Source organism: Eubalaena glacialis, chromosome X (assembly GCF_028564815.1).
Source record: "Eubalaena glacialis isolate mEubGla1 chromosome X, mEubGla1.1.hap2.+ XY, whole genome shotgun sequence".
Taxonomy (NCBI): Eukaryota; Metazoa; Chordata; class Mammalia; order Artiodactyla; family Balaenidae; genus Eubalaena; species Eubalaena glacialis.
The window spans coordinates 58882027-58908542 of record NC_083736.1 but is presented as its reverse complement, the minus strand read 5'-3'; positions in this window follow the sequence as shown (position 1 = coordinate 58908542).

The window sequence follows — 26516 nt, the reverse complement described above, 5'->3', positions numbered from 1 at the left end:
CCTCAATACATAAGGCAACTGCTAACAGCTATAAAAGAGGAACTCGACAGTACACAATAACAGTGGGGGACTTTAACACCTCACTTACACCAATGGACAGATCATCCAAAATGAAAAAAATAAGCAAATAGAAGCTTTAAATGACACAATAGACCAGATAGGTTTAATTGATAGTTATAGGACATTCCAGCGAAAAACAGCAGATTACGCTTTCTTCTCAAGTGAGCACTGTACATTCTCCAGGATAGATCACATCTTGGGTCACAAATCAAGCCACAGTAAATTTAAGAAAATTGATATCATATCAAGCATGTTTTCTGACCACAACGCTATGAGATTAGAAATGAATTACAGGGAAAAAAAACGTAAAAAACACAAACACATGGAGGCTAAACAATACGTTACTAAATAACCAAGAGATCACTGAGGAAATGAAAGAGGAAATCAAAAATACCTAGAGACAAATGACAATGAAAACACGATGATCCAAAACCTATGGGATGCAGCAAAAGCAGTTTTAAGAGGGAAGTTTATAGCTATACAAGCCTACCTCAAGAAACAAGAAAAATCTCAAATAAACAATCTAACCTCACACCTAAATGAACTAGAGAAAGAAGAACAAACAAAATCTAACGTTAGCAAAAGGAAAGAAATCATAAAGATCAGAGCAGAAATAAATGAAATAGAAACAAAGAAAACAATAGCAAAGATCAATAAAACTAAAAGCTGGTTCTTTGAGAAGATAAACAAAATTGATAAACCATTAGCCAGATTCATCAAGAAAAAGAGGGAGAGGACTCAAATCAATAAAATTAGAAATGAAAAAGGAGAAGGTACAACAGACACCACAGAAATATAAAAAATCCTAAGAGACTACTACAAGCAACTCTATGCCAATAAAATGGACAACCTGGGAGAAATGGACAAATTCTTAGAAATGTATAAACTTCCAAGACTGAAACAGGAAGAAATAGAAAATATGAACAGACCAATCACAAGTAATGAAATTGAAACTGTGATTAAAAATCTTCCAATAAACAAAAGTCCAGGACCAGGTGGCTTCACAGATGAATTCTATCAAACATTTAGAGAAGAGCTAACACCCATCCTTCTCAAAATCTTCCAAAAAACTGCAGAGGAAGGAACACTCCCAAACTCATTCTATGAGGCCACCATCACCCTGATACCAAAACGAGATAAACATACTCCAAAAAAAGAAAATGACAGGCCAATATCACTGATGAACATAGATGCAAAATTCCTCAACAAAATACTAGCAAACAGAATCCAACAACACATTAAAAGGATCATACACCGTGGTCAATTGGGATTTATCCCAGGGACACAAGGATTCTTCAATATACGTAAATCAATCAATGTGATAAACCATATTCACAAATTGAAGAATAAAAACCATATGATCATCTCAATAGATGCAGAAAAAGCTTTTGACAAAATTCAACACCGATTGATGATAAAAACTCTCCAGAATGTGGGCATAGAGGGAACCTACCTCAACATAATAAAGGCCATATATGACAAACCCACAGCAAACATCATTCTCAATGGTGAAAAACTGAAAGGATTTCCTCTAAGATCAGGAACAAGACAAGGATGTCCACTTTCACCACTATTATTCAACATAGTTTTGGAAGTCCTAGCCACTGCAATCAGAGAAGAAAAAGAAATAAAAGGAATACAAATTGGAAAAGAAGAAGTAAAACTGTCACTGTTTGCAGATGATATGATACTATACATAAAGAATCCTAAAGATGACACCAGAAAACTACTAGAGATAATCAATGAACTTGGTAAATTTGCAGGATACAAAATTAATGCACAGAAATCTCTTGCATTCCTATACACTAATGATGAAAAACCTGAAAGAGAAATTAAGGAAACACTCCCATTTACCACTGAAAGCAAAAGAATAAAATACCTACGAATAAACCTACCTAGGGAGACAAAAGACCTGTATGCAGAAAAGTAGAAGACACTGATGAAAGAAATTAAAGATGATAACAACAGATGGAGAGATATACCATGTTCTTGGATTGGAAGAATCAATATTGTGCAAATGACTATACTACCCAAAGCGATCTACAGATTAAATGTAATCCTTATCAAATTCCCAATGGCATTTTTTCTGGAACTAGATCAAAAAACCTTAAAATTTGTATGGAGACACAAAAGACCCCGAATAGCCAAAGCAGTCTTGAGGGAAAAAAACAGAGCTGGAGGAATCAGAATCCCTGGCTTCAGACTATACTACAAAGCTACAGTAATCAAGACAATATGGTACTGGCACAAAAACAGAAACAGAGAGCAATGGAACAAGATAGAAAGCCCAGAGATAAACCCACACACCTATGGTCAAGTAATCTATGACAAAGGAGGCAAGGATATACAATGGAGAAAAGACAGTCTCTTCAATAAGTGGTACTGGGAAAACTGCACAGTTACATGTAAAAGAATGAAATTAGAACACTCCCTAACACCATACACAAAAATAAACTCAAAATGGATTAGAGATCTAGATGTAAGACCAGACACTATAAAACTCTTAGAGGGAAACAAAGGAAGAACACTCTTTGACATAAATCACAGCAAGATCTTTTTTGATCCACCTCCTAGAGTAATGGAAATAAAAACAAAAATAAACAAATGGGACCTAATGAAACTTCAAAGCTTTTGCACAGCAAAGGAAACCATAAACAAGACCAAAAGACAACCCTCAGAATGGGAGAAAATATTTGCAAACGAATCAACAGACAAAGGATTAATCTCCAACATATATAAACAGCTCACACAGCTCAGTATTAACAAAACAAACAACCCAATCCAAAAATGGGCAGAAGACCTAAATAGACATTTCTCCAAAGAAGACATACACATGGCCAAGAAACACATGAAAAGCTGCTCAACATCACTGATTATCAGAGAAATGCAAATCAAAACTACAATGAGGTATCACCTCACACCAGTTAGAATGGGCATCATCAGAAAATCTGCAAACAACAAATGCTGGAGAGGCTGTGGAGAAAAGGGAACCCTCTTGCACTGTTGATGGGAATGTAAATTGATACAGCCACTACGGAGAACAGTATGGAGGGTCCTTAAAATCTAAAAATTGAACTACCATATGACACAGCAATCCCACTACTGTGCATATACCCTGAGAAAACCATAATTCAAAAAGACGCATGCACCCCAATGTTCGTTGCAGCATTATTTACAATAGTCAGGTCATGGAAGCAACCTAAATGCCCATCGACAGATGAATGGATAAAGAAGTTGTGGTACATATATACAATGGAATATTACTCAGCCATAAAAATGAACGAAATGGGTCATTTGTTGAGACGTGGATGGATCTAGAGACTGTCATACAGAGTGAAGTAAGTCAGAAAGAGAAAAACAAATATCGTGTGTTAACGCATATATGTGGAACATAGAAAAATGGTACAGATGAAGTGGTTTTCAGGGCAGAAATTGAGACACAGATGTAGAGAACAAACATATGGACAGCAAGACGGAAAGCAGCTGGGGGTGGGGGTGGTGGTGTGATGAATTGGGCAATTGGGATTGACATGTATACACTGATGTGTATAAAATTGATGACTAATAAGGACCTTCTGTATAAAAAAATAAATAAAATAAAATTCAAAAAAAAAGAAAAGACAACCTACAGAATGGGAGAAAATATTTGCAAATGATTCTGACGAGAGATTAGTCTCCAAAATATACAAGCAGCTCATGAAGTTCAATATCAAAAAACAAAACAAAACAAACAAACAACCCAATCATAAAATGGGCAGAAGATCTAAATAGCGTTTTCTTCAAAGAGATACAGATGGCCAAAAGGCACATGAAAAGATGCTCAACGTCAGTAATCATTAGAGAAATGTAAAGAAATACTACAATGTGGTATCATCTCACATCAGTCAGAATGGCCATTATCAAAATGTCTACAAATAATAAATGCTGTAGAGGGTGTGGGGAAAAAGGATCCCTTTTACTCTGTTGTTTGGAATGTAAATTGTTACAGCCAGTATGGAGAATGGTATGGAGGTTTTTTTTAAAACTAAAAGTAGAGCTACCATAAGATCCTGCAATCCCACTACTGGGCATATGTCTGGAGAAAATGGTAATTTGAAAATATCCATGCACCTCAATGTTCATTGCAGTGCTCTTTACAATATCCAAGACATGGAAACAACCTAAATGTCCATCAGCAGGGGAATGGGTAAGGAAGATGTGGTACAGATGTAGGGAAGATGGCAGAGGAATATGATGTGGAGATCACCTTCTTCCCCACAGATACACCAAAATACTTCTACATGTGGAACAACTACCACAGAACACCTACTGAATGATGGCAGAAGACCTCAGACTTCCAAAAAGGCAAGAAAATCTCTACATAACTGGGTAGGGCAAAAGAAAAAGGGGAAAAAAAGAGACAAAGGAATTGGTATGGCACCTTCACCTCTGGGAGGGAGCTGTGAAGGAGGAAAAGTTTCCACACACTATGAAGCCCCCTCACTGGCAGGGAGAGAGGGGAGCTTCAGAGCCTCAGAGGAGAGTGCAGCAACAGGGGTGTAGAGGGCAAAATGGAGAGAATCCCACCCAGAGGATCAGTGCCAACCAGCACTCTCCAGCCTGAGATGCTTGCCTGCCCACCGGCGTGGTGGGGGCTGTGTGTTGAGGTTCAGACTTCGGAAGTCAGACACCAGGGAGAGGACTGAGTTTGGCTGCAGGAAGACAGCCTGAGGAGCTAGTGTGCCACAGATGCGGGAGACCAGGAAGAAACCTGGGCCTACCAGAGAGGCAAGGGACCATTGTTGCGGGGTGCACAAAAAGAGGGGCAGGCCTGTCATAGGATCTTCTTTCTCTGTGCTCTCACAGACAGCAGGGCACCACCTACACAAGTTCCAGGGGCTGGCGTGAGCCTCGGCTCTTATCTTGGACCCCAGAGGCGGGTGCAATGGCTACTGCTGCCACCGCTGCCACCAAGATTCCTGTGAGCAAGCACAGGTCACTGCCCACACCTTCCTGGGAGCCTGTGCAGCCGGCCACTGCCAAGGGTCCAGCAATCCAGGGCCACATTCCCAGGAGAGGGATCGGCATGGCTCAGGCTGTTGCAACTTCCTGCTGGCCTCTGCCATTGCAGGCACTGCACACACAGCACACACATCCCAATTGTGACTGCTGTATCCCTCACTGTCCCTGGCCTGAGTGAGCAAGTGAGCCCTAATCAGCCGCTACTTTCACCCACTCTTGCCTGGGCAGGGAACAGATGCCTCAGGGTGGCACACATGCAGAGGTGGGGCCAAAATCAAAGCTGAACTCCAGGAGCTGTGAAACCAAAGAAGAGAAAGTGAAATTGTTCCATGCAGCTGCAGGAGCAATGGATTAAATCCCTACAGTTGGCTTGGAAAACCCTGCATCTGTGGAATATCTGAATAGACAAAGAGTGTTCCCACAATTGAGGCTGCAGACTTTGGAGGCAACTGCGGACTTTGGGGGCAAGTATACACAGGAGTTGGGCCAGGTCAGACTCTGAGCTGGCCCTACAGTGCACACAGCAGGTCCAGAGACCTACATAGAATTTGCTTTCTGCTTTTGATTTGTTTTTGCTTTTTTTGTTATTTTAGTTTTTATTTGTTTGGTTGCTCCCTTTTTTGTTTTCTCCTTCTTAAAATTTATTTTTATTTATTATTTTTGGCGTGTGTGTGTGTGTGTGTGTGTGTTTCTTTGCATTTCTTTGCTTTTGCTTTTACCATTTGTCTTGGAGTTTTGTTTGTCTGTTTGTGTTCTTTCTTTCCTGTTCTTCCATGCTGTGCAGATTGCAAGTTCTTGATGCTCTGGACATGAGTTGGGCCTGAGCCTCTGAGGTGGGAGAGCTGACTCCAAGAGGTTGGACTGTCAGAGAACTCCCAGACCCAGGGAATATTAATTGGCAAGAGCTCTCCCAGAGGTCTCCATCTCAACACAATGGCTCAGCTCCACACAAGAGCCACCAAGCTCCAGTACTGTATGCCTCACACCAAACAACTAGCAAGAGAGGAACACACACACACCTGTTAGGAAACACACTGCCTAAAGTCACACTAAGCTCACAGACACCACAAAACACATCACCGGCTATGGCCCACCCCATCAGAGGGACAAGATTCAGCTCCACCCACCAGAAGTCAGGCACTAGTCCCCCCACCAGGAAGCGTAGACAAGCCACTGGACCAAACTCACCCACTGTGGGCAGACACCAGAAGTAAGAGGAACTACAACCCTGCAGCCTGAGGAAAGGAGGCCCCAAACACAGTAAATTATACAAAATGAGAAGACAGAGAAAAATGCTGCAGATGAAGGAGCAAGGTAAAAACGCACAAGACCAAACAAATGAAGAGGAAATAGGCAGCCTACCTGAAAAAGAATTCAGAGTAATGATGGTAAAGATGATCCAAAGTCTCGGAAATAGAATGGAGAAAATACAAGAAACATTTAACAAGGACCTAGAAGAACTAAAGAAAAAAGAAACAGTGAGGAACAACACAATAACTGAAATGGAAAATACACTAGAATGAATCTATAGCAGAATAATTGAGGCACTAGAACGGATAATTGAGCTGGAAGATAGAATGGTGGAAATCACTACTGCAGAGCAGAATAAAGAAAAAAGAATGAAAAGAATTGAGGACAGGCTCGGAGATGACTGGAACAACATTAAACATACCAACATTTGAATTATAGGGGACCCAGAAGAAGAAGAGAAAGAGAAAGGGCCTGAGAAAATATTTGAAGAGATTAGAGTCGAAAACTTCCCTAACATGGGAAAGGAAATAGTCAATCAAGTCAAGGAAGCACAGAGAGTCCCATAGAGGATAAACCCAAGGACAAACATGCCAAGACACATTTTAATCAAACTGTCAAAAACAAATTACAAAGAAAAATATTAAAAGAAGCAAGGGGAAAGCAACAAATAATATATAAGGGAATCCCCATCAGGTCATCAGCTGATCTTTTAGCAGAAACACTGCAGGCCAGAAGGGAGTGGCAGGATATATTTAAAGTGATGAAAGGGGAAAACCTAGAACCAAGATTACTCTACCCAGGAAGGATCTCATTCAGATTCGATGGAGAAATCAAAAGCTTTACAGACAAGCAAAAGCTAAGAGAAATCAGCATCACCAAACCAGCTCTACAACAAAGCGGGAAACACAAGAGAAGAAAAAGATTTACAAAAACAAACCCAAACCAATTAAGAAAATGGTAATAGGAACATATATATAGATAGTTACCCTAAATGCAAATGGATTAAATGCTCCAACCAAAACAAACAGACTGGCTAAATGGATACCAAAACAAGACCCACATATATGTTGCCTACAAGAGACCCACTTCAGACCTAGGGACACACACAGACTGAAAGTGAGGGGATGGAAAAAGATATTCCATGCAAATGGAAAACACAAGAAAGATGGAGTAGCAATATTCATACCAGAAAAAACAGATTAAAAAAAAAAGACTGTTATAAGACATAGCAAGGACAATACATAATGATCAAGGGATCAATCTAAGAAGATATAACGATTATAAATATCTATGCACCCAACATAGGAGCACCTCAATACATAAGGCAAATGCTAACAGCCATAAAAGGGGAAATTGACAGTAACACAATAATAGTGGCAGATTTTAACACCCCATTTACACCAATGGACAGATCATCCAGAAATAAAATGAATAATGAAACACAAGCTTTACATGACACAATAGACCAGATAGATTTAACTAATATTTATAGGACATTCCACCTGAAAGCAGAAGAACACACTTTCTTCTCAAGTGACATGGAACATTCTCCAGGATAGATCACATCTTTGGTCACAAATCAAGCCTCGGTAAATGTTAGAAAATTGAAATCATATCAAACATCTTTTCTGACCACAGTGCTATGAGATTAGAAATCAGTTACAGGAAAAAAACTGTAAAAAACAAAAACACATGGAGGCTAAACAATACACTACTAAATAACCAAGAGATCACTGAAGAAAACAAAGAGCTAATCAAAAAATACCTAGAGACAAATGACAATGAAAACATGATGACCCAAAACCTATGAGATGCAGCAAAAGCAGTTCTAAGAGGGAAGTTTATAGCAATACAATCCTACCTCAAGAAACAAGAAAAATCTCAAATAAACAATCGAACCTTACACCTAAAGGGGCTAGAGAAAGAAGGAATAAACTCCCAAAATTAGTAGAAGGAAATAAATCATAAAGATCAGAGCAGAAATAAATAAAATAGAAACAAAGAAAAAATAGCAAAGATCAATAAAACTAAAAGTTGGTTCTTTGAGAAGATAAACAAAATTTATAAAACTTTAGCCAGACTCATCAAGAGAAAGAGGGAGAGGACTCAAATCAATAAAATTAGAAATGAAACAGGAGAAGTTACAATAAACACAGCAGAAATACAAAGGATCATAAGAGACTACTACAAGCAACTATATGCCAAAAAAATGGACAACCTGGAAGAAATGGACAAATTCGTAGAAAGGTATAACCTTACAAGACTGAACCACGAAGAAATAGAAAATACGAACAGATCATTCACAAGTAATGAAATTGAAACTGTGATTAAAAATATTCCAACAAACAAAAGTCCAGGACCAGATGGCTTCACAGATGAATTCTATCAAACATTTAGAGAAGAGCTAACACACATCATTCTCAAACTCTTCCAAAATATTGCAGAGGGAGGAACACTCCCAAACTCATTCTATGAGGCCACCATCACCCTGATACAAAAACCAGACAAAGATATCAGAAAAAAAGAAAATTACAGACCATTATCACTGATGAATATAGATGCAAAAATCCTCAACAAAATACTAGCAAACAGAATCCAACAACACATTAAAAGGATCATACACCATGATCAGTGGGATTTATCCCAGGTATGCAAGGATTCTTCAAAATATGCAAATCAATCAATGTGATACACCATATTAACAAATTGAAGACTAAAAATCATATGATCATCTCAAAAGATGCAGAAAAAGCTTTTGACAAAATTCAACACCGATTTATGATAAAAAGTCTCCAGAAAGTGGGCATAGATGGAACCTAGCTCAACATAATAAAGACCGTATATGACAAACCCACAGCAAATATCATTCTCAATGGTGAAAACCTGAAAACATTTCCTCTAAGACCAGGAACAAGACAAGGATGTCCACTCTTGCCACTGTTATTCAACATAGTTTTGGAAGTCCTAGCCACGGCAATCAGAGAAGAAAAAGAAATAAAAGGAATACAAATTGGAAAAGAAGTTAAACTGTCATTGTTTGCAGATGACATGATACTATACATAGAAAATTCTAAAGATGCCACCAGAAAACTACTAGAGCTAATCAATGAATTTGGTAAAGTTGCAGGATACAAAATTATGCACAGAAATTACTTGCACTCCTATACACTAAGAAGGAAAGATCAGAAAGAGAAATTAAGGAAACAATCCCATTCCCCATTGCAACCAAAAGCATAAGATACCTAGGAATATACCTACCTAGGGAGACAAAAGACCTGTATGCAGAAAACTATAAAACACTGATGAAAGAAGTTAAAGATGACACAAACTGATGAAGAGATATACCATGTTCTTGGATTGGAAGAATCAAAATTGTGAAAATAACTATACTATCCAAAGCAATCTACAGATTCAGTGCAATTCCTATCAAATTAGCAATGACATTCTTCACCAAACTAGAATAAAAAATCTTAAAATTTGTATGGAGACACAAAAGAACTCAAATAGCCAAAGCAATCTTGAGGAAAAAAAAAAGAAAGAAAGAAAACGGAGCTGCAGGAATCAGGCTCCCTGACTTCAGACTATACTACAAAGCTACAGTAATCAAGACAATATGGCACTGCCACAAAAACAGAAATATAGATCAATGGAGCAGGATAGAAAGCGCCAAGATAAACCCACACACCTATGGCCAACTCATCTATGACAAAGGAGGCAAGACTATACAATGGAGAAAAGACAGTCTCTTCAATAAGTGGTGCTCGGAAAACTGGACTGCTACATGTGAAAGAATGAAATTAAAACACTCCCTAAAACCATACACAAAAATAAACTCAAAATGGATTAAAGACCTAAATGTAAGACTGAACACTATAAATGTCTTAGAGGACAACAAAGGAAGAACATTCTATGACATAAATCACAGCAAGATCTTTTTATGTCCCACCTAGAATAATGGAAATAAAAACAAAAATAAACATATGGGACCTAATGAAACCTCAAAGCTTTTGCACAGCAAACGAAATCATAAACAAGATTAAAAGGCAAAACTCGAATGGGAGAAAACATTTGCAAATGAATCAATGGACAAAGGATTAATTTCCAAACTATATAAACAGCTTATACAGCTCAATAACAAAAAACAAACAACCCAATCAAAAAATGGGCAGAAGACCTAAATAGGCATTTCTCCAAAGAATACATACAGTTGGCCAAGAGTCACATGAAAAGATGCTCAACGTCAGTAATTATTATAGAGATGCAAATCAAAACTACAATGAGGTATCACTTCATACCGGTCAGAATGGCCATCACTGAAAAATCTACAACAAAATGGTGCAGATGAACCAGTTTGCAGGGCAGAAGTTGAGACACAGATGTAGAGAACAAACGTATGGACACCAAGGGGGGAAAACCACGGTGGGGTGGGGATGGTGGTGTGCTGAATTGGGCGATTGGGATTGACATGTATACACTGATGTGTATAAAATTGATGACTGATTAAAAAAAAATCTACAACCAATAAATGCTGGAGTGGGTGTGGAGAAACCAGATCCCTCTTGCACTGTTTGTGGGAATGTAAATTGATACAGCCACTATGGAGAACAGTATGGAAGTTCCTTAAAAAATGAAAATAGAAATACCAAATGACCCAGCAATCCCAATACTGAGTATATATCCAGATAAAACCATAACTCAATAAGACACATGCACCCCAATGTTCATTGTGGCACTGTTTACAATAGCCAGGGCGTGGAAGCAACATAAATGCCCATTGACAGATGAATGGATAAAGAAGATGTGTAGATATATACAATGGAATATTACTCAGCCATAAAAAGAATGAAATGGGGGCATTTGTAGAGACGTGGATGGACCTAGAGACTGTCATGCAGAGTGAAGTAAGTCAGAAAGAGCAAAAACAAATATTGTTTATTAACGCATATATGTGGAATCTAGAAAATGGTACAGATCAATCTGTTTGCAAGGCAGAAATAGAGACAGAGGTGTAGAGAACAAACATATGGACACCAAGGTGGGAAAGGGGGGTGGGATGAATTGGGAGATTGGGATTCACATATACACACTAATATGTATAATATAGGTAACTAATGAAAACTTGCTGTATAGCACAGGGAACTCCACTTTGCTCTACAGTAGAAACTAACACAACATTGTAAAAAACTATACCCCAATAAAAAAAATTAAAAAATATAAAAAGAAGATGCGGTATATATATACAATGGAATATTACTCAGCCATAAAAAAATGAATGAAATAATGCCATTTGCAGCAACATGGATGGACCTAGATATTATCATATGAAATGAAGTAACTCAAAGACTAATATGATATTATATCACATGTATGTGGAATCTAAAAAACAATGATAAAAATGAACTTATATAAAAAAAATAGAAATAGACCCACAGACATAGAAACAACTTATGGTTACCAAAGGGAATGGGGGAGGGATAAATTAGGAGTTTGGTATAACATATACACACTACTATATATAAAATAGATAACCAACCAGAAGCTACTGTATAGCACAGGGAATTATACTCAATATTTTTTTTAAATAACCCATAAGGGAATGAATCTGGAAAAGAAATATATATATATATATATTTATTATAAATATATATAATAAATCATTATATATAAATATATATATTATAAATCACATATATATATAAATCACTTTGTTGTATACCTGAAAGCAACACATTTTAAATCAACTATACTTAAGTTTAAAAAAAGAAAAAACAGAGCAAGTGAATTGTATACTTTAAAATAATTTAAATGGTGAATTTTAAGTTACATGATTTTTACCTCACTTAAAAACATGATGTTATAATAAGATTAATATTATTGCATTGAGTAGGAGAACTTCGGAAAAGACTGAGTGTAAGTGAAGCAACTCATCTTATTTTAAGTAAAAATAAGTTTGGTTTTTAATATGCTGGAACTACATATATGAATTTATTTCCCATTGTGAAATATAACTTTGTCTCATTATTGTTTAATAAAACCCTAAGTATTTACCTAAGCTTTATCACAAATAGATAAAAATATAGGCAAGTTTAAGGAGATATTTTTACTAGTCTTGTTCTATGTCTAATACATTTGCTCAATCCACATTGAGAACACTGAATTTGAAATAATTTTTTTTTAATTTAAAGATATTTTAAATAATAATGTTTTCCTTTGGAGATTTCCTTGTATAGTGGAACTACATTTACCTTTTAAAAATGTATAAATGACTTCTAAGGTGGATGGGGTTTAAGGGATGAGATGAGTGATCACTATAGTAAGTAAAACATAATAAAAATAAATAGATTATATTGGTAGCCTAGGAATATAATCAATTTTTACCCCCAAATCAGGTTATATCTTATGATATTGCATGAATTTTCTCATTTAAATAACATCCACTTGTATGGACGTTCCTAAAAAACGTAAAAATACAACTACCATTTAATCCAGCAATTCCACTTCTGGGTAATTTCCCAAAGAAAACAAGAAACCAACAAAAGTCTTTCAAAAAGATGTGTTCACCTCTATGTTCATTGCAGTGTTATTCTCAATAGCCAAGGTATGGAAGCAACCTAAATGTTCATCAATAGATGAATGGATAAACAAGATGTCGTGTATATATACAATGGAATATTACTCAGCCATAAAAGAATGGAATCTTGCCATTTGCAACAACATAAATAGACCTAGAAGGTGTTATGTTAAATAAAATGTCAGACAGTGAAAGACAAATATAAAATATTGTATGATTTCACTTATATGTGGAATCTAAAAAAGCAAGATAAATGAACATGAACAAATATAACAAAACAAAAACAGAGTCATAGATACAGAGAACAAACAGCTGGTTGCCAGGGGGTTGGGGGGGGAGGATGAATGAAATAGGTTAGGGAAATTAAGAGGTACATACTTCCAGTTACAAAATAAATGAGTCACAGGGATGAAATGTAGTGTGGGTAATGTAGTAAATAATAATATATCTTTGAATGGAGGCAAAGGTGGTCAAAAGGTACAAACTTCTAGTTATAAGATAAATAAATACTGGGGATGTAATGTACAGTATGATGAATATAATTAACATTGCTGTATGTTTTATATGAAAGTTAAGAGAGTAAATCCTAAGCATTCTCATCAAAAGGAAAATAGTTTTTCTTTTATTTTGTACTTATATGAGATGATGGATGTTGACGAAACTTATTGTGGTAATCATTTCATTATGTATGTATGTCAAATCATTAACTGCACACCTTAAACTTATACAGTGCTGTAAGTTAATTGTATCTGCCCCCCAAAAGAACTGGAAGAAAAAATAACATCCACTTGTATTTCAGTAGTAACACAATGAAACTCCAATACAAGAAGCTGATACAATAGCAAAGCATTTTTTGTTTAGAAACTGCTGCTTTAAGAAAAACTCTTCTAAAGTTATGGATGACTTCATTGACAAAAATAGGTGAGATTTAAAAGCACACTGCAGGGACTTCCCTGGTGGTGCAGTGGATAAGATTCCACGCTCCTAATGCAGGGGGCCCGGGTTTGATCCCTGGTCAGGGAACTAAATCCCACATGCATGCCGCAACTAAGAGTTCACATGCCACAACTAGGGAGCCCACGTGCTGCAACTAAGGAGCCCGCCTGCCACAACTAAGACCCAGTGCAACCAAATAAATATATAAATAGTTTTTAAAAAAGCACACTGCAGTGCCAATTACATTTTGTTCTAAAGAATTTGTGTTTCATGTATAAACATAAAAGGCAACACAATAATGAGGCAGCTTGTTCTCATAGGCACATAAGGTCTCAGATAATGACTGCATGTATATATCATGGCATTTGTTCTGTAAGTAGCAGACGGAAAATAGAGATCATTAGAAAAATAGTACTTTTGTCCCCTGGAATTTTCATTAATTGAAAAAAAACTATATAAACATTTTCAAAGCAGCTCATAAGTCAAAATTTGAGGAAATTATCTAGAATTTAACATCAAGGAAACTAATGGATATGGAAATTAATGCCACATTCTCCTTCATCTCTGATCATACTTTCTCTTTTTCTCTTTCTATATACTGAATAAAGCTTTGTGTTTTCATCCATTTATTCAGGATCCATCTACTAAGCACCTATGCCATGTGTTATGGTAACTACTGGGGATACAGAAATGAGTAATAACCAGGGCAATTTTCCAATTTTTTTTCTTTCTCCTTTCTTCTTTAGCAATATTTTTTATTCCATGACTTTAACAACCATATATATGTGCAGACATTCATTAGCTCTGATCTTTCTCACAAGTCCCAGAACAGTTTCAATCCTGTATTTCCAATTTCCTGATGGGTAACTTTCTGGATGTCTCATGGACACCACAGATTGTACATACTCAAAATGGAATTCCTCATCTATTCCATTATATTTTTTAATTTTAATTTTTAAAATTGTAGTAAAACATACATAACATAAAATCTACCATTTTCACCATTTTTAAGCATATAGTTCAGCAGTATTAAGCACATTCATATTGTTGTGCAACTATCAACACTATCCATTTTCAGAATTTTTTATCATTCACTACTGAAACTCTACACATTAAATAATAACTCTCCATTCCTCTCTCCCCCCAACCCTTAGGTAACCACTGTTCTACTCTCTGTCCCTATGAATTTGACTACTTTAGGTATATCATATAAGTGGAATTATACAGTATTTGGCTTTTTTTGTCTGGCTTATTCCACTTAGTTTACTGTCTTCAAAGTGGATGCATGTTGTAGCATGTATCAGAATTTCACTCCTTTTTAAGGTTGAATAATATTTCTATAACATTTTGTTTATCCATTCATCGATTGACACAGAATGCATCCATCTTTTGGCTACTGGGAATAGCACTGCTATGAACATTGGTGTACAAGTATCTGGGTCTTTGCTTTCTGAATAATATAGTTATTATATATTTAATTTTTGGGGGGAATTACCTTACCATTTTCCACAATGCATCATTTTACATTTCCACCAGTAGTGTTCAAGGGTTCTAATTTTTCCACATCCTCACCAACACCAGTTATTTTCTTTTTTGTTTTTGTTTTTCAGCATAGCCATCCTAATGGGTGTGAAGTGGTATCTCAATGTTGGTTTGATTTTCATTTTCTTAATGATTAGTGAGGTTGAGCATCTTTTCATGTGCTTATTGGCCATTTGTACATCTTCTTTGGAAATTTTTCATCTGGGTTGTTTGATTTTTATGTTGTTGTTGTATTGTAGGAGTTCTCTATATTTTCTGGATACTAATCCCTTATCAGATATGTGATTTGCAAATATTTTCTCCCACTTTGAGGGTTGCCTTTTCACTCTGTTGATAGTGCTGCTTGATACACAATTTGGATGAAATTCAATTTATCTTTTTTTTCTTTTGTTGCCGGGGTTTTAGTGTCATATTCAAGAAATTATTGCCAAATCCAATGTCATGACATTTTCCCACTATGGTTCTTTCCAAGAGTTTTATAGTTTTAGATCTTTGATCTGTTTTGAGTTAAAGTTTGTATACCATGTGAGGCAAGGGTCAATCTTTGTTATTTTCATATAGATATTCAAATTTTTTAGCACCATTTCTTGAGAAGAGTCTCTTTTCCTCATTGAATGGCCTTTGCTTCCTTGTCAAAAATCATTTGAACATTTGTGCAAGGGTTTATTTCTGGGCTTTCTATTCTATTACACTGGCCTATATGTCTGTCTTTTTGCCAGTAACACAGAATTTGGAGGACTGTAGATTTGTAATAAGTTTTGAAATCAAGAAATGTGAGACCTACAACTTTATTCATCATTTTCAAAGTTGTTTTGGCTACTCATGGTCCCTTGAGTTTCTACATAAATTTTAGAATGCATTTTTCTAAACCCATGGAAATTTGCTAGGGATTGCATGGAATCTGTAGATTGCCAGGGTAGTATTGACATCTTTACAATATTAAGTCTTCTAACACAAGAATACAAGATATATTTCTATTTATTTGAATCTTCTCTAAATTCTGTCAAGAATATTTTAGAGTTTTCAGGTACAAGTTTTGTGATGCCTTGGTCAAGTATATTCCTAGGTACATATACTTTTTGGTGTATTGTAAATGGAATTATTTCCTTAATATACTTTTGGATTGTTCATTGCTGGTGTATGGAAACACAATTGACTTTTGTGTTTTAATTTTGTGTCCTACAACATTGCTGAATTCTTTAATTAGCTCTATTGGGTTAGTGTGTGTGTGTGGATTCTTTAGGGTTTCTTACATGTAAGGTCATGTCATATGAAAACGTTTATAATTTTACTTCTTTTCCAATTTGAATGCTATTTATTTCTTTTTCTTGACTAATTGCTCTGGTTTGGACTCCCAATACAATGTGGAATAGAAATGGCATCCTAGGCTTGCTCCTGATCTTAAAAGCTTTCAGTCTTTCACCTTTGAGCGTCATGTTACCTATGAGTTTTTTCATAAATGCTGTTTATCATATTAAGGAAGTTCCCTTCTATTCTTAGTTTTCTGAGAGTTTTTAATATGAAATGGTGTTGGTTTTTGTCAAATGGCTCTTCTGCGTCAAGATGATTTTGTGTTTTTTCCCCTTCATTCTATTAATGTGGTTTATTATTTTGATTGATTTTTTATGTTGAAGAACTCTTGCACTCCTAGGAGAAATCTCAGTCATGGTGTATAATCCCTTTAGTATACTGCTGACTTCAGTTTGCTAGTATTTTTTTGAGCATTTTTGCACCTATATTTGCAAGGGATATCATTCTATAGTCTCCTTTCTTGTGATATCTAAGTCTATCTTTTATATCAGGGTAATCCTTGTCTCATAGAATGAGTTAGGAAGTGTTCCCTCCTTTTCTTTTTTCTTTTTTCTTTTGGAAGAGTTTGGGAAAGATTGGTATTAATCCTTCTTTAAAGATTTGGCAGAATTCAACAGTGAACCCATCTGGTCCTAGGGTTTTCATCGTTGGGAAGTTTTTGATTACTGATTCAATCTCTTTGCTGTAGATCTGTTTATATTTTCTATTTCTTCTTGAGTCAATTTAGGTAGTTCATATGTTTCTAGCAATTTGTTGATTTCATTAAAATTATCAAATTAGTTGGTGTACAATTGTTCATATAATTCTCTTGTTCTTTTGTATTGTATCTGCTCAGTACTAATGTCCCCACTTTAATTTCTGATTTTAGTAATTCAAATATTCTCTCTTCTTTTCTTTCTCAATGTAGCTAAAGGTTTGTCACACTTTTTTTTTACTTTTTCAAAGAACCAACTCTTGGTTGCATTGATTCTATATTTTTCTATTATTTATCTTATTTATCACTGTTCTAATATTTATTATTTACTTTCTTCTGCTAGGTAACGTTTAGTTTGCTATAATTTTTCTAGTTCCTTAGGAATAAATTAAGGTTATTAATTTGACATCTTTTCTCTTTTTAAAATATAGGGGATTGCACCTATAAGTTTCCTCTGAGAACTGCTTTCACTGTGCTCCATAGTTTTGTTATGCTAAATTTTAGTCTTCACTCCTCTCAAAGTATTTTCTAATTTCTTTTTTCATTTCTTCTTTGACACATTGGTTATTTAATAGTGTACTGTTTAATTTCCATATATTTGTGAATTTTTCATTTGTGGTCTGAAAAGGTACGTTTTATGATTTCAAACTTTTAAATTTGGTTTATTGAGGCTTGTTTTGTGGCCTAATATATTATCTATCCAGGAGAATGTTCCATGTGCACATGAGAAGAATATCTATTCTGCTGTTGTTTGGTGGAAGGTTTAATATATGTTTGTTAGGTCTAGTTAATTTATAGTGTTGTTCAAGTCCCCTATTTTCTTGTTGGTCATCTGTCTAGTTCTATCTATTAGTGAGAGTGAGCTATTGAAGTCTCCAAATATTACGTTATAGCTTCTAGTTCTCTCTGTAATTCTCTTTGGGTTTGACTGATATATTTTGGAGACTCTCTTCCTAGGTGCATGTATGTTTATAATTGTTATATCTTATTGAGTGATTGACCCTTTTATCAATATATGATGTCATTTTTGTCTCATAACAATTTTTGTCTTACAGCCTATTTTTTCTTATAATATGATAGCTACTCTAGCACTATTTTGGTTATGATTTGCACAGAATATCTTTGTCCACTCTTTAAATTTCAATGTATTTATGTCTTAGAATCTAAAGTGATGTTCTTATAGACAGAATATAGTTGGATCATAACTTTTTTCTACATTCTGTCAATCTGAGCCATTTAATTGGTGAGTTTCATTCATTGATATTTAAAGTAACTACTGACATGCAAGAATTCTGTCATTTTACTTTGTTTTCTAACTTTCTAATAACTTTTTCTCCTCAATTTTTCTATTACTGCCTTGCTTTCTGCTTATTTTTTTCAATTGTATTGTTTGTTATATCCTTTTATTTCCAATTTTGTATGTATTTTAGTTTTTTCTTAGTGTTTACCGCCAAATTAAAAATAACATCTTAACGTTATAAAAATGTACCTTAAATTAATACCAACTTTTCTTCAACTGAATACAAAATACATATTTCTATACATCTCCATCTTTCTCCACTTTATGTTGTTATTGTCCCAAATTACATGGTTATGTGTGGTGTGCACATTAATATAGTTTTATAATTATTGTTTTATGTATTTGTTTTTTACATTATATAGGAACAAAAAGAGAAGTTACAAACTAAAAATAAAATACTACTGGCTTTTATATGTACCATTGTATCTACCTTTACTGTTTTTCTTTATTTCATCATTTGATTTTAGTTACTCTATATTATCCTTTCATTCTAACCTCATTGCCTCCATATAGAATTGTGTATGTTAGGTCTACGAGTAATGAACAATGCCCCAAACCCAAGTTTTGACTTATCTGGGAATTTCTAATTTTTTTAATTTTTGGATTTTTTAATTGAATTAGAGTTGACTTACAATATTCTGTTAGTTTCAAGTGTACAGCATAGTGATTCAGTATTTTTGCAGATTATATTCCATTATAGGTTATTAAAACATAATGGGTATAGTTCTGTGTGCTATACATTAAATCCCTGGTGCTTATCTATTTAAAAAAATTTTATTTTATGTTAGAGTATAGTTGATTAACAATGTTGTGTTAGTTTCAGGTATAAAACAAAGTGATTCAGTTATACACACACACGTATCTATTCTTTTCCAAATTCTTTTCCAATACAGGTTGGTGCTTATCTATTTTATTTATAGTAGTTTGTATCTGTTAATACCATACCCCTAATTTGTCCCTCCACTATTCCCTACCCCTTTGGTAACCACAAAATTGTTTTCTATGTCTGTGAGTCTGTTTCTGTTTTGTATATATATTCATTTGTATTATTTTTTAGATTCCACATATAAGTTATATAGTATTTGTCATTACCTGACTTATTTCACTAAGCATAATATTCTCTAGGTCCATTCACATTCTTGCAAATGGCAGTATTTCAGTGTTCAGTGTTTTTCATAGATGAGTGATATTTCCTTGTATATATATATATATATATATATATATATACACACTAATATATACATTAGTGTATATATAATATATAATACATAATATATAATAATATTACATTATTAGTGTGTATATATATATATATATATATATATATATATATATATATATATAAAACCCACATATTTTTAGTCCTATCATCTGTTGGTGGGCACTTGGGTTGCTTCCATATCTTGGCCATTGTAAATAGTGTTACTATGAACATTGGTGTACAAGTGTATTTTCGAATTAGTGTTTTTATTTTTTCTGGATGTATATGCAGGAGTGGAGTTGCTGGATCATATGGTAGTCCTATTTTTAGTTTTTTAAGGAGTCTCCATACTTTTTCCCATGGAGGCTGCATCAATTTACATTCCCACGAACAGCATACAAGGGTTCCCCTTTCTCCACATCCTCTCCAGCATTTATTATTTGTAGACGTTTTGATGAGCACCATTCTGACTGATGTTAGGTTATACCTCACTGAGCTTTGATTTGTATTTCTCTAATAATAAGTGATGTTGAGTATCTTTTCATGTGCCTGCTGGCTATCTGTATGTCTTCTTTGGAGAAATGTCTATTCAGGTCTTCTGTCCAATTTTTGATTGGGTTGTTTCATTTTTTTGATATTGATCTATATGAGCTGTTTGTATATTTTGTATATTAACTCCTTGTCAATTACATCATTTGCAAATACTTGCTTCCATTCCATAGGTTGGCTTTCCATTTTGTTTATGGTTTCCTCTGCTGTGCAAATGCTTTTAAGTTAAATTAGGTCCCATTTGTTAACTTTTGCTTTTATTTCCACAACTCTAGAAGACAGATCCAAAAAATGTATTGCTGCAATTTATGTCAGAGTGTGTTCTGCCTGTTTTCCTCTAGGAGTTTTATAGTATCCAGTCTTACATTTAGATTTCTAATGCATTTTGAGTTTATTTTTGTGTGTGGTGTTAGAGAATGTTCTAATTTGATTCTTCTACCTGTGGCTATGTAGTTTTTCCAATACCACTTGCTGAAAAGACTGTCTTTTCCCCATTGAATATTCTTGCTTCCTTTGTCATAGATTAATTGATGTAACTGTATGTGCTGTTTTCTGGGTTCTCTTTTCTGTTCCATTCATTTAGGTGTCTGTATTTGTGCAGGTACCACACACTTTTGATAATTGTAGCTTTGTAGTAAATTATGAAGTCTGGGAGACATAGATCCAACTTTGTTCTATTTTTCTCAGGATTTCTTTGGCAATTTGGGGTCTCTTGTGGTCCCATATAAATTTTAGGAATATTTTTTCTAGTGCTGTGAAAAATGTCCTGGGTATTTTGATAGGAATTGAATTAGATCTGTAGATTTCTTTGGATAGTATGTCCACTTAAGTAATACTGATTCTTCCAGTCCAAGAATACAGGATATTTTTTCATTTTGATGACTCATCTGCAGTTTTTTTGTCAATGTTTTATAGATTTCAGGGTATAGGATGTTCACCTCCTTGGGTAAGTTTATTCCTAGGTATATTTTTGATGTAATTTAAAAACTATTTTTTTTTAAATTCCCTTTCAAAAAGTTCATTGTTAGTGTATATAAATGCAAAATTTTCTTTATACTAATCTTATATCCTGCACCCTTGCTCAATTCATTTATTAGTTCTAAAATATTTGGGTAGAAACTTTAGGGTTCTTTATACAGAGTATCATGTCATCTGCAAATAATGACAATTTTATCTATTGCCTTCCAATTTGGACCGTTTTTATTTCTTATTCTTTTTAGATTGCTGTGGCTCAGACTTCCAATACTGTGTTAAAGAGAAGTAGTGAGAGTGGGCATATGTACCGTGTTCCTGAATCCAGCAGGAAGGCTTTCAGCTTTTCACCATTGAGTATTGAGTTGGCTGTGGGCTTGTTGTATGTGGCCTTTATTATGTTGAGATATGTTCCCTCTATAACCAGTGGGAAGAGAGTTTTTAATGTGAATGATGTTTAATTTTCTCCAATCCTTTTTCTGCATCTATTAAGATGATCATGTGATTTTTATCCTTCCTTTTGTTACTGTGATGTATCACATTGATCGATTTGTGGATATTGAACCATGCTTGCATCCCTGGGATACATCCCACTTGACCATGGTGTATGATCCTTTTTAGCCATTGTTGATTTGGGTTTGCCAATATTTTGTTGAGGATTTTTGTATCTATATTCTTCAGAGATATTGGCTTGTAAATTTCTTTCTTTTTTTCTTTTTTCTTTTTTTTTTTTTTGCAGTGTCTTTCTCTGGTTTCATTTTCAGGGTAATGGTGGCCTTGTAGAATGCATTTAGGAGTGTTCCCTCCTCTTCATTTTTTTTGGAATAGATTGAGAAGGATAAGTGTGAGTTCTTCCATTATAAGTTTGGTAGAATTCCACAGTGAAGCTGTCTGGTCATGGACTTTTGTTTCCAGGGAATTTATTTTTATTACAGATTCTATTTCACTTCTAGTGATCAGTCTGTTCAAATGGTCTGTATCTTTCTGACTCAGTCTTGGCAGGCTGAATGTTTCTAGAAATGTGTCCATTTCTCTAGGTTGTCCAATTTTCTTGTCACATACTGTTCATAATATTTTCTTATGATTCTTTTGTTTCTCTGTGGTATCGGTTGTTATTTCTCTGCTTTCATTTCTTATTTTGTTTTTTGGGACCTCTCTTTTCTTCTTGGTGAGCCTGGCTAAAGTTTTGTCAATTTTGCTTATGTTTCTTAAAAAAGCTCTTAGGTTCATTGATTTTTCTATTGTTTTTTGGTTTCTATTTTATTTCTTCTCTGATCTTTATTATGCCTTTCCTTCTGCTGACCTTGGGCTTTGTTTGTTCTTCTCTTCCTAATTCTTTTAAAGGTGGTAGGTTAGGTTGTTTAGTTGAGATGTTACTTGTTTCTTGAGCAAAGCCTGTGTCCCTAAGAAGTTCCCTCTTGGAACTGCTTTTCTGCATCCCATAGGTTTTATAATGTGTTTTCATTTTTGTTTGTCTTGAGGTATTTTCTGATTTCTTGTTTGATTTCATTGTTTACATTGGTTTTGTAGCAGAACATTTTTTTAGTCCCTACGTGTTTGTTCTTTTTCCATTTTTCTTTCTGTAGTTGATTTCTAGTTTCATTCAGTTGTGTTCGGAAATTACGCTTGATATAATTTCTTTCCTCTTAAATTTGCTGAGGCTTGTTTTGTGACCTAGTATGTTCTCTACCCTGGAGAATGTTCCATGTGCACTTGAGAAAAGTGTGTATTCTGCTTTTTTTGGATGTTGTGTCCTGTAGATAGCAATTAAGTCCAACTGGTCTGTTGTGTCATTTAGGACCTCTGTTGCCCTACTGATTTTCTGCCTGGATGATATGTCCATTGCTATATCATCAATGGGCTATGAAAATCTCCTACTATTATTGTCTTATTGTCAGTTTCTCCCTTTATGTCTGTCAGCATTTGATTTATGTATTTAGGTGCTCCTGTATTGGGTGTGTGTATGTTAACGAGTGTAACATCCTCTTTTTTATTGATCCCTTCATCATTATACAATGTCCTTCTTTGTCTTTCATTATATCATTTGTTTTAAAGTCTATTTTGTCTGATATGAATATTGCTACCCCCACTTTCTTCTCATTTCCATTTGCATCAAATATCGTTTTCCATCCCCTCACTTTCAGTCTGTGTGTGTTTTTCACTCTGAAGTAAAACTCTTATAGGCCTCATAATTAGCAGGTCTTGCTTTATTATCCAATCAGCCACTCTATATCTTTTGATGTAGCATTAGTTCATTGACACTTAAGGTGATTACTGACAGGTATGAATGTATTTCCGTTTTGTTACTTGTTTTCTGTTTTGTTTTGTTTTTGTAGTTCTTCTCTGTTCTTTTCTTCTTCTTTTAGTTTCTTCCCATGTGGTTTGATGATTTTCTTGAGTAGAATGCTTGTGTTCCTTTCTCTCTTGTTTGTGTGTATCTATTGTAGGTTTTTGGTTTGTGGTTACCATGGCGTTTATGTATGTTGACCTGTAACTATATCTACTTGCTTTAAACTAATAATCACTTAATCTCAAACACATTCTAAATGATCCACACTTTTGACACCCCTCCCCTACATTTTGTGTTTTTCACGTTCTATTTTACATCTTCATGCTTATCCTTTTACTGTTTCTTGTAGTTATAATATCTCCTACAAATTTTTTGTTGTTTTTTAATCTATGTACTGACTTGTTCAAGTGATCTTCAAGCCTTACTATATATTCGCCTTTCCTATTGGGATTTTCCCTTTTCTATAGATTCCAGCTTGTTTTCCATTTAGAGAAGACCCTTCAACATTTCTTTTAGGGAAGGTTTATTATTGATGACTTCTTTTAGTTTTTGCTTGTCTGAGAAATTGTTTATCTCTCCTTCTATTCTAAATGAAAATCTTCCTGGGTAGAATATCCTAGGTTGCAGGGTTTTCCCTTTCAGGACTTTGAATATATCATGCCACACCCTTCTGTCCTGCAACTTTTCTGCAGAGAAATAAGCTGATAGTCTTATAGAGGTTCCCCTGTATATGACTCTTTGCACTTCTCTTGCTGCATTTAGAATATTCTCTTTATCTTCAACTTTTTGCCATTTTAATTATAATATGTCTTGGTGTGGGTCTGTTTGGTTTCATTTTGTTTGGGACCCTCTGTGCTTCCTGTACCTCAATATCTGTTTCCTCAGGACTTTTAGGTTTGGGAAGTTTTCAGCCATAATTTCTTCAAATACATTTTTAATCCCCTTCTCTCTCTCTTCTCCTTCTGGAACATTTTATATTATCCCGTAGATCTTGTATCTTGCTTTCACGCTTTTTTCATTTGTTTTTCTGTCTGCTCTTTTGATTGTGTGATTTCCATTTTTTCTGCCTTCCTGATCACTTATTCATTCTTCTGTGTCTTTTGATCAGCTATTCATTGCTTGTAGATTACTTTTTATCTCAGAAATTGAATTATCTATTTTTGATTGGGTCATGTTTATAGTTAATAGTGTCTTGTTACAATGATCTGTGTTTATATTGGTAATCTTTCTTAATTCAGTTAACATTTTTATCACCTCTTTTTGGAACTCAATGTCTGGTAGACTGATGATCTCTGTTTCTTTATTTAGTCTCTCAGGGTTTTCCTCTTGCTCTTTTAATTGGGGGTCGTTCCTCTGTCTTTTTATTTTACTAAACTTTCTCTGCCTCAATGAATTTAGGTGAAACAGTTATCTATTGTGGTCTTGCAGGCGTGTTTTCATGTGCGAGTGTCCCTGTGTAGACTGCATGTGTCCAATATCTTTGTGTGAAGGCTGGTTTTGATGTGGACGCCAGCCATGTCTTTCCTCAGGATGTGCTGAACACTATCACCTTGATAGGGAGTGTGGCTGGTGTTGGACGATCTAAAGTCTGTGCAGGGTATGAGGCAGGACTTCCTCTTTGCTCCATGGCTGTTTCCACCCTCTCAGTGGGGGTGGGGTCCGCTCCACAGTTGCTATAGCAGAAGCCCTGAGGGTCGGGATTGAGCAGGTTCTGTTTCCTCTGAGTGCATGTGCTGCTCCAAAGAGGGGAGTGCTGATGTTAAGTGAGGCTCGTGTGCTCACAGAGGTCTGATGCATTGCCTGTGTAGGTCTCCATGTCTCCACTCAGATGCAGCCCAATGTTGTGTCCCTCCCCCTGTTCTGGGCCTCCCAGATATGGTGCAATGCTGTGGCATGGAGTGGGTGGAGCTGGAGCATTTGCTAGGCTGGGGCTTGGGTTCAGGGCATTGTGGTAGCAGGAACTGAATTGGCTGCACTGCTGTCTGAGATCTGAGCTTCTTCTGTGGTGTTGATTGAGTCAGTGACAACATTGGTTGGTGTCACCCCACCTGCACAACACCTCAGGACCCCATCCTCCTCTCTGTCCCTAGATCCCACCTTTTCCCAGGACCTGTCTTCCCCAGATCCAGTACCAATCTGTGGCTTAGAGTGGGTGGGATCAGAGCTCTTTCTCAAATGGGAGCAGTGAGCAAGGTGTGGAAATCACAGAGTTTCCTGAGGCACCACTTGAGTAAGTGCCAACAATGGTCAGCACTGATCCACTTGTCCACACACCAGGTCTCTGGCCTATGTGTAGCTAGACCAAGTCTCTTTTCCAGGGCCTGGGTAGCCCAGGTCCCATGCCAAGCTTCAGTGTGGAAACAGCAGCCCCAGGGTGTTCACCCCTCTCAGACTGGGGAGTGAGGTGAGGTGTCAACCACTAGTACAAAGTTTTCTACACCCTATTTATTGTCAGGCCAGTGCTCACATTCTATTTGCAAGTGGAGTCTATCCTTCTCCCCCACTTATATCTGTCTAAGCACTTCTTCTAGCAGCCAAGGTTCTTGTCTCCTGTGCATAGCACCCCAGGACGGGGGCATGCAGTCTTTGGCTCAACCTACTCAATCCCTAATGGTCTGCCCATGTGTACTTTCTCTTCCTTTCAGATCCTTCCCAAGGGCAGAAGAACCAACCCTATGTCTTTTTTCCATCCTACCCAGTTACATGGAAATCTTTCTTGCAGCTTTGGGTGTATAGGAGTTCTGTCATTTTCATCTTTTTTTCTTTTCCCATGATAATTGTTCCACATGTAGATGTATTTTTGATGTGTTTATGGGGGGCAAGGTGACCTCCATGTCC